The following is an 8,096-nucleotide window of genomic DNA, read 5'->3' on the forward strand; positions in this document are numbered from 1 at the left end:
GCAGGAGGCATCACAATCCCAGACTTTAGCCTCTACTACAAAGCTGTCATCATCAAGACAGCATGGTATTTGAACAAAAACAGACACATAGACCAATGGAATAGAATAGAAACCCCAGAACTAGACCCACAAACATATGGCCAACTCATCTTTGACAAAGCCGGAAAGAACATCTAATGGAAAAAAGACAGTCTCTTTAACAAATGGTGTGGGGAGAACTGGACAGCAACATGCAGAAGGTTGAAACTAGACCACTTTCTCACACCATTCACAAAAATAAACTCAAAATGGATAAAGGACCTGAATGTGAGACAGGAAACCATCAAAACCCTAGAGGAGAAAGCAGGAAAAGACCTCTCTGACCTCAGCCGTAGCAATCTCTTACTCGACACATCCCCAAAGGCAAGGGAATTAAAAGCAAAATTGAATTACTGGGACCTTATGAAGATAAAAAGCTTCTGCACAGCAAAGGAAACAGCCAACAAAACTAAAAGGCAACCAACGGAATGGGAAAAGATATTTGCAAATGACATATCGGACAAAGGGCTAGTATCCAAAATCTATAAAGAGCTCACCAAACTCCACACCCGAAAAACAAATAACCCAGTGAAGAAATGGGCAGAAAACATGAATAGACACTTTTCTAAAGAAGACATCCGGATGGCCAACAGGCACATGAAAAGATGCTCAACGTCGCTCCTCATCAGGGAAATACAAATCAAAACCACACTCAGGTATCACCTCACGCCAGTCAGAGTGGCCAAAATGAACAAATCAGGAGACTCTAGATGCTGGCGAGGATGTGGAGAAACGGGAACCCTCTTGCACTGTTGGTAGGAATGCAAATTGGTGCAGCCGCTCTGGAAAGCAGTGTGGAGGTTCCTCAGAAAATTAAAAATAGACCTACCCTATGACCCAGCAATAGCACTGCTAGGAATTTACCCAAGGGATACAGGAGTACTGATGCATAGGGGCACTTGTACCCCATTGTTTATAGCAGCACTCTCAACAGTAGCCAAATTATGGAAAGAGCCTAAATGTCCATCAACTGATAAATGGATAAAGAAATTGTGGTTTATATACACAGTGGAGTACTACGTGGCAATGAGAAAGAATGAAATATGGCCCTTTGTAGCAACATGGATGGAACTGGAGAGTGTTATGCTGAGTGAAATAAGCCATACAGAGAAACACAGATACCATATGTTTTCACTCTTATGTGGATCCTGAGAAACTTAACAGAAACCCATGGAGGAGGGGAAGGAAAAAAAAAAAAGAGGTTAGAGTGGGAGAGAGCCAAAGCATAAGAGACTGTTAAAAACTGAGAACAAACTGAGGGTTGATGGTGGGTGGGAGGGAGGGGAGGGTGGGTGATGGGTATTGAGGAGGGCACCTTTTGGGATGAGCACTGGGTGTTGTATGGAAACCAATTTGGCAATAAATTTCATATATTAAAAAAAAACTTGTCTCAATATATATAAAGGGGTTGAAATTATATAAAACATCTTCTCCAATCACAATGGAATGAAATTAGAAGTCAATAACAATAGAAAACTCCAGAAACTCACAAAATATGTAAACCTAGAACAACACAATCCTAAATAGCCAATGGAACAAAAATAAATCACAAGTGAAAACAACAAAAGTAAAAGTTGGTTCTCTGAAAGGTCAACAAAATCAACAAACCTTACTTAACTAGACTGATTTTGAAAAACAAGACAATGCTCAAATTACTAAAATCAGGAATGAAAGAGGGGATATTAGTACAGATGTCACAGAAACAAAAAGAATTGATTATAAAGGAATACCATGGGGTCATCTGGGTGACTCAGTCAGTTGAACATCTGAGTCTTGATTTAGGCTCAGGTCATGATCCCAGGTCATGGGATAGAGCCCTGAGACAGGCTCCACATTGAGTGTGGAGCATGCTGAAGATTCTTTCTCTCTCTTCTTCTGCCCCTCTCCCCAGCTCGTGCTCTCTCTCTCTCCCAAATAAATAAATAAATAAAATATAAAGGAATACTATGAACAATTGTATGTCAACAAATCAGATAACCCAGATGAAATGTACAAATTCCTAGAAAGAAGAAAAGCTACTTTAACTCAGGAAGAAAGTTCCAAATAAAGCTTTAAAAAGTAAACAACAGAAATGGGCAGAGTACATGAATAGACACTTTTCCAAAGAAGACATCCAGATGGCCAACAGACACATGAAACAATACTCAACATCACTCATCATCAGGGAAATACAAATGAAAACCACACTGAGATACCACTTCCCACCGGTCAGAGTGGCTAAAATGAACAGCTCAGGAAACTACAGATGCTGGTGAGGATGTGGAGAAATGGGAACCCTCTTGCACTGCTGGTGGGAATGCAAACTGGTGCAGCCACTCTGGAAAACAGCGTGGAGATTCCTCAAAAAATTAAAAATAGAACTACAGTGTGGAGATTCCTCAAAAAATTAAGAATAGAACTACCCTATGACCCAGCAATAGCACCCCTAGGAATTTACCCAAGGGCTACAGGAGTGCAAATGCATAGGGGCACATGTACCCCAATGTTTATAGCAGCACTTTCAATGATAGCCAAATTATGGAAAGCCTAAATGCCTACCAACTGATGAACAGATAAACAAGATGTGGTTTATATATATAATAGAATACTACTTGTCAATGAGAAAGAATGAAATCATGCCATTTGCAGCAATGTGGATGTAATTGGAAGGTATTATACTGAGTGAAATAAGTCAGAGAAGGACAGATATCATATGTTTTCACTCATATGTGGACCCTGAGAAACTTAACAGAAGACCAAGGGGGAAGGGAAGGGGAAAAAATAGTTACAAACAGAGAGGGAGGGAGTCAAACTACAAGAGACTCTTATGTGCAGAGAACAAACTGAGGGTTGAAGGGGGTGGGGGAGAGGGGAAAATGGGTGATGGGCATTGAGGAAGGCACTTGTTGGGATTAACACTGGGTGTTGTATGTCGCGATGAACCATGGGAATCTACCCCAAAACCCAAGAGCACACTTTACACACTGTATGTTAGCCAATTTGACAATAAATTATATTTTTTAAAAAAGTAAACAAGTAGAATAAGTGATAATTTTTAAAGACTACTCACAAAGGATAGACCAGGACCACCTTATTCCTCTTGGCTGAGATGGCGACAGCCAAGAGTACCCCAGTCAGTTTGGCACCTCTACTGCACAACAAATTTCTGGCCCCAGTGGCAGATTCCCCCCCCCCCTGCCCCTGCCATTCACCTAGTGCTGGCATCCTGTGCTCTCCCATCCAGGCCCAAGACTCAGATCCCCACTCTTCTACCCTTGGCTTTTCATGGACACCTATGAAGACCAGCAGTGGAGAGCTCTCAAGCCCACTGGTCAAACAGCTGAATGAAGTATTTGAGAACAAAGCCCCCAAATCAAATCTTCCCCCAGAGTCTGTTCTGCCTCTAGAGTCAACTTCATCTTCTGAATTGGACTTACCTCTGGGCACCTAGTTTTCCCTTGAGGACCAGCTGCCACCTTGGAGCCAGATTGGGCTCCCCTACAAGCAAGTGTTCTCCAAGGAAGAAGCATGACAGCCCTCAGAAACCCCCATGGTAGGCCAAGTGTCAACAAATCCTTGAGAGTTCCTGAGACTTGCTGATCTTCAGGATCTAAGCATGATAGACGGAAAGCAAATGGCAAGATACTAGGGAGATCCACCCTCACCATCCTAGAGGATTAGAACTCCCCTGGAACTCTGGCACTACATCAGGGTAAATAGCTTCCACCCCTACCCCCCACAAATGAAAATACTAGGGCACTAAAGGAAGGGGCCATTCTGGGAACTAGATGACTTCTGGAAACTTGAGGCCAAGTGTGGGAGCAGGGCCAGGACCAGGACAAGAAAAATAAGCACTTTAAAAACTTGGTGAAGAACTAGGCTGTGTGTGGCCCTAGCACTGGGTTCACCAGGGGCCTAGTGATATTGTGTCCTCTCAACCCCTTCTTTCTCTGGGAGACTGGAAAGTGTCATTGTCTTTGAATCCCCCTAAACTACCAACTCATCAACTGAGCTCTTTCTTGGGGGCTTTCTTTGTGTCTCATGTGTTTCTTGTATATTGAAGAAAGTGATTTAAAAAAAAATTAATGAAAATTATCACCAATCCTTCAAAAACTATTCCCTAAAAAGAGAAGAGCAGTGATTACTTCCCAACTCATTCTATGTGGCCAGCATTACCCTGATACCAAACTCAGACAATGAAATCACAAAAATACTATAAGCCTATATCCCTTATGAATATGGATATACAAACTAATCAATAAAATACTAGCAAATAAATTCAGCTGCATATTAAAATGATTATACACGACAATCAGGTGTGATTTATCTCAGAAATGCAAGGATGGTTCAACATACAAAAATCAATGTACTAGATTATACACATTAATAGAATGAAAGAGGGAAAATACTATATGATCATCTCAAGTGATACATAAAAAGTATTTGACAAAATACAATACCCTTTTGTGATTTAAAAAAAACACTCAACAAACTAGAAGCAGAAGGGAACTTCCACAAAATGATAAAGGGCATCTATGAAAAATGAACAGCTAATATCATATTTAATGTTGAAAGATTTAGGCTTTCTCTCTACAATCAAGCAAAACACATCTATGGGTCCCATTTCTATACAATATTATACTGGAGGTACTAGACAGTGAAGAGAGAGAGAGAGAGAAAGATATAGAGAATGAATAGAGAGAAAAAACAGTCATTGAGATTGAAAAGAAAAGTAAAACAATCTCTATTTGTAGATAACATGATCTTATGTACAGGAAACCCTAAAGAAAAAAAACAAGAAATAATTAACTAGTTAAAGAAAATTTCAGGGAACAAGATTAATATACAAAAACACATTCCACTTCTAAAATACCTGAAAATGAAATTAAGGAAACAATCTTATTTACATTAGCACCAAAAAGAATAAAGTACTGAGGAAAATAAATTTAATAAAAAAGTATAAAAGTTATATCTGAAAACTACAAAACATTGTAGAAAGAAATTAACAAAGATCTAAATGAATGGCAAGAGGTTCCATGCTCAAATATTAGAAGACAATATTGTTAAGATAGCAATATTCATCAAAGGGATCCACGGCTTCAACAAAATCCCTATCAAAATCCCAGCTGTCTTTCTGTAGAAATTGGTAAGGAGAAGCTAAAATTCATTTGGAAATACAAGTGACCCAAAATATCCAACACAATTTGAAAAAGAACAATGTTGATGGACTCAACACTTCTTAATTTCAAAACTTACTACAAAGCTATAATAATCATAGTAAAAAATACTGTGTGGTACTAGAATAAGGATAGACATATAGATCAATGAAATAGAATTTAGATTTTAGAAACAAACCCTTACATTTAAAGTCAACTTACTTCTGACAAAGGTGCCAAGACAATTCAACGGGGAAATAGCCTTTTCAAGAAACAGTGTTGGTACAACCAGATATCCAAGGACTGTGGACCTTTATTTTATACCATAGACAGAAATTAATTCAAAATGCAAGATAGACTTAAATGTAAGAGCCAAAATTATAAAACTCTAAAAGAGAATGAAGGAGTAAATCTTCTTGACCTTGAGTTAAAATTTTCTTAGATATGATGCCAAAGCCACAGTGACTAAAGAAAAAAAGCAAAACCTTCATACATGTTAAAAAACTGTATGTAGTTCAAAGGATATCATCAAGCATATTGTAAAGATAACTCACAGAATTAGAGAAAATATTTGCAAATCATATATATGATAAAGAATTTATGAGGCACTTGGATGACTCAGTTAAGTGTCCAACTCAGTTTAGGTCAGGTCATGATCTCATGGTTTGTGAGTTCAAGCCCTGCCTCAGGCTCTGTGCTGACAGCCTAGAGCCTGCTTGGGGTTCTCTCTGTCTCTCTCTCTCTCTTTCTCCCTCCCTCTCCGTTCCTCCCCTCTTGCTCACTTGCTGTCTCTCTCTCTAAAAATAAATAAACATTAAAAAATTTATGTATAGGGGCGCCTGGCTGACTCATTCGGTCAAGCATCTGACTTCGGCTCAGGTCATGATCTCGCTGTCCATCAGTTCAAGCCCCCCGTTGGGCTCTATGCTAACAGCTCAGAGCCTGGAGCCTGTTTCAGATTCTGTGTCTCCCTCTCTCTCTGACCTTCCCCCATTCATGCTCTGTTTCTGTCTCAAAAATAAACCTTAAAAAAATTTTTTAAATTAGGTATAAAATATGTAAAATTTTCTTACAACTCAGTAAAGAGACAAAAAATTTTAAATAGGTAAATGATCTGAATAGACAGTTCTATAAAGATATGCAAATGACCAATAAACACATTAAAGGATGCTTATTATTAGCCATCAGAGAAATGCAAAACAAAAGCACAATAAGATACTTTATCATGCATCAAGATAGCTATTATCAAAAAGATGCATAATAACAAACATTATTGAATGTGTGGAAAAATTTGAACCCTCATACATTGCAGGTGGGAATTTAAAATTATACAGCCACTTTGAAAAATGTTTCAGAGTTCCTCAAATAAAAACATAGAATTACACGATAACCTCACAATTCCACTCCTAAATATATATCCAAGAGATTTGCAAAACATATATCCACACAAAAGTTTGTACACAAATATTCAGAGCAGCATTATTTATAACAGCCAAAAAAGTGTAAACAACCCAAATGTTTGTCAGCTGAATGGATAATCAAATTGTAGCACATACATGCAATGAAATATTATTCAGCTATTAAAAGGAATGAAGTAATACTACATGCCACACTGTGGATGAATCTTGAGAAATAATGCTGAGGGAAAGAAGTCAGCCACAAAGGATCACTTATTATATGAGTCCATTAATTTGAAATGTTCAGAATAAGCAAATATATAGCTACAGAAAATATATTAGTGGTTACCAAAGACTGAGGAGATGGGTAGGATGGAATGGGAAATGACTGCTAACTTGTATGGTGTTTCTTTTTTGGTTGATAAAAACGTTATTAAACTCTTTTAAGGTATGGTTGCACAGCCCTGAGAATTGAACCTAAATTTTAAATGTGCAAAGTTTATGATATACTAATTATATCTCAATATAACTGTTAAAAATGTATATTGGATAAGCAACCTACAATTCACTTAATGAACATCAACAAAGACAAGGAAAAATAAGACTATATAGTTTTAACTAGCACAGCTGGTATTCAAAACCGTATATGTCTATCTAGTTCTAATATTCATATTAATGACCAATGTGATATAATGCTAAAGAGACGTGGAGCCATAGGAATGACCTAATTGTTTGGCACAGATGGTGTTATGATTTAAAGGTATCTACAGAAACATTTTCATGCAGGTACTAGAAGATGAAAGTTCTGTTATTAAAGTGCCATGCATTTAGGTTAAGTATAACTTTCTCCAAATAGGATCTTTTGAAAAGAAGGACTTTTGTTGAAAAAAGTTGCTTATGATAATTTAATAAATTCTAACTTATTAACGTAAAAATCTCTAAACTGTAGTAAAAGCTAGTTTTACTCCCAGTTCTACCTTTAATTTACTGTACTTTATTGGCTGAGTCACATTACCTCTATGCACCTTAATTTCTTCACTTCTAAATGAACATTGAATGTGATGACCTCAAAAGTTACAAGTCCTATTATAAATAATGCTACAATGAAGATAGAGGTGCCCATATCTTATTGAGTTAGGATTTTAATATTCTCAAATCCCCAGAACTGGAATAACTAGAATAGCTGGATTATATGTTCATTGCAGCATCATTTACAATAGCCAAATTATGGAAGCAACTCAAGTGCCCATCAATGGATGAATGGATAAGTAGGATGTAGTATATGAATACACACATGCACATGTGCACACACACACATACTGAAATACTACTTGGACATAGAGAAGAATTAAATCTTGTCATTTGCAACATGGATGGACCTTGAGAGTATTATGCTAATGGAAATAAGTCAGAGAGAAACAAATAGCTTATAATTTTACTCATCTGTAGACTCTAAAAGCAAACATACAAAACAATATGAAAACAA

General features: G+C 37.4%; 1 pseudogene; it reads left to right on the forward strand.

The window, feature by feature from the left end:
* Positions 1–3,166: 3,166 nt before the first annotated feature.
* Positions 3,167–3,936, forward strand: LOC123594046 (annotated as a pseudogene).
* The last annotated feature ends 4,160 nt before the right edge of the window (positions 3,937–8,096 follow it).

The sequence above is a fragment of the Leopardus geoffroyi genome, chromosome X, assembly GCF_018350155.1.
Source record: "Leopardus geoffroyi isolate Oge1 chromosome X, O.geoffroyi_Oge1_pat1.0, whole genome shotgun sequence".
In the NCBI taxonomy this organism is placed as follows: Eukaryota; Metazoa; Chordata; class Mammalia; order Carnivora; family Felidae; genus Leopardus; species Leopardus geoffroyi.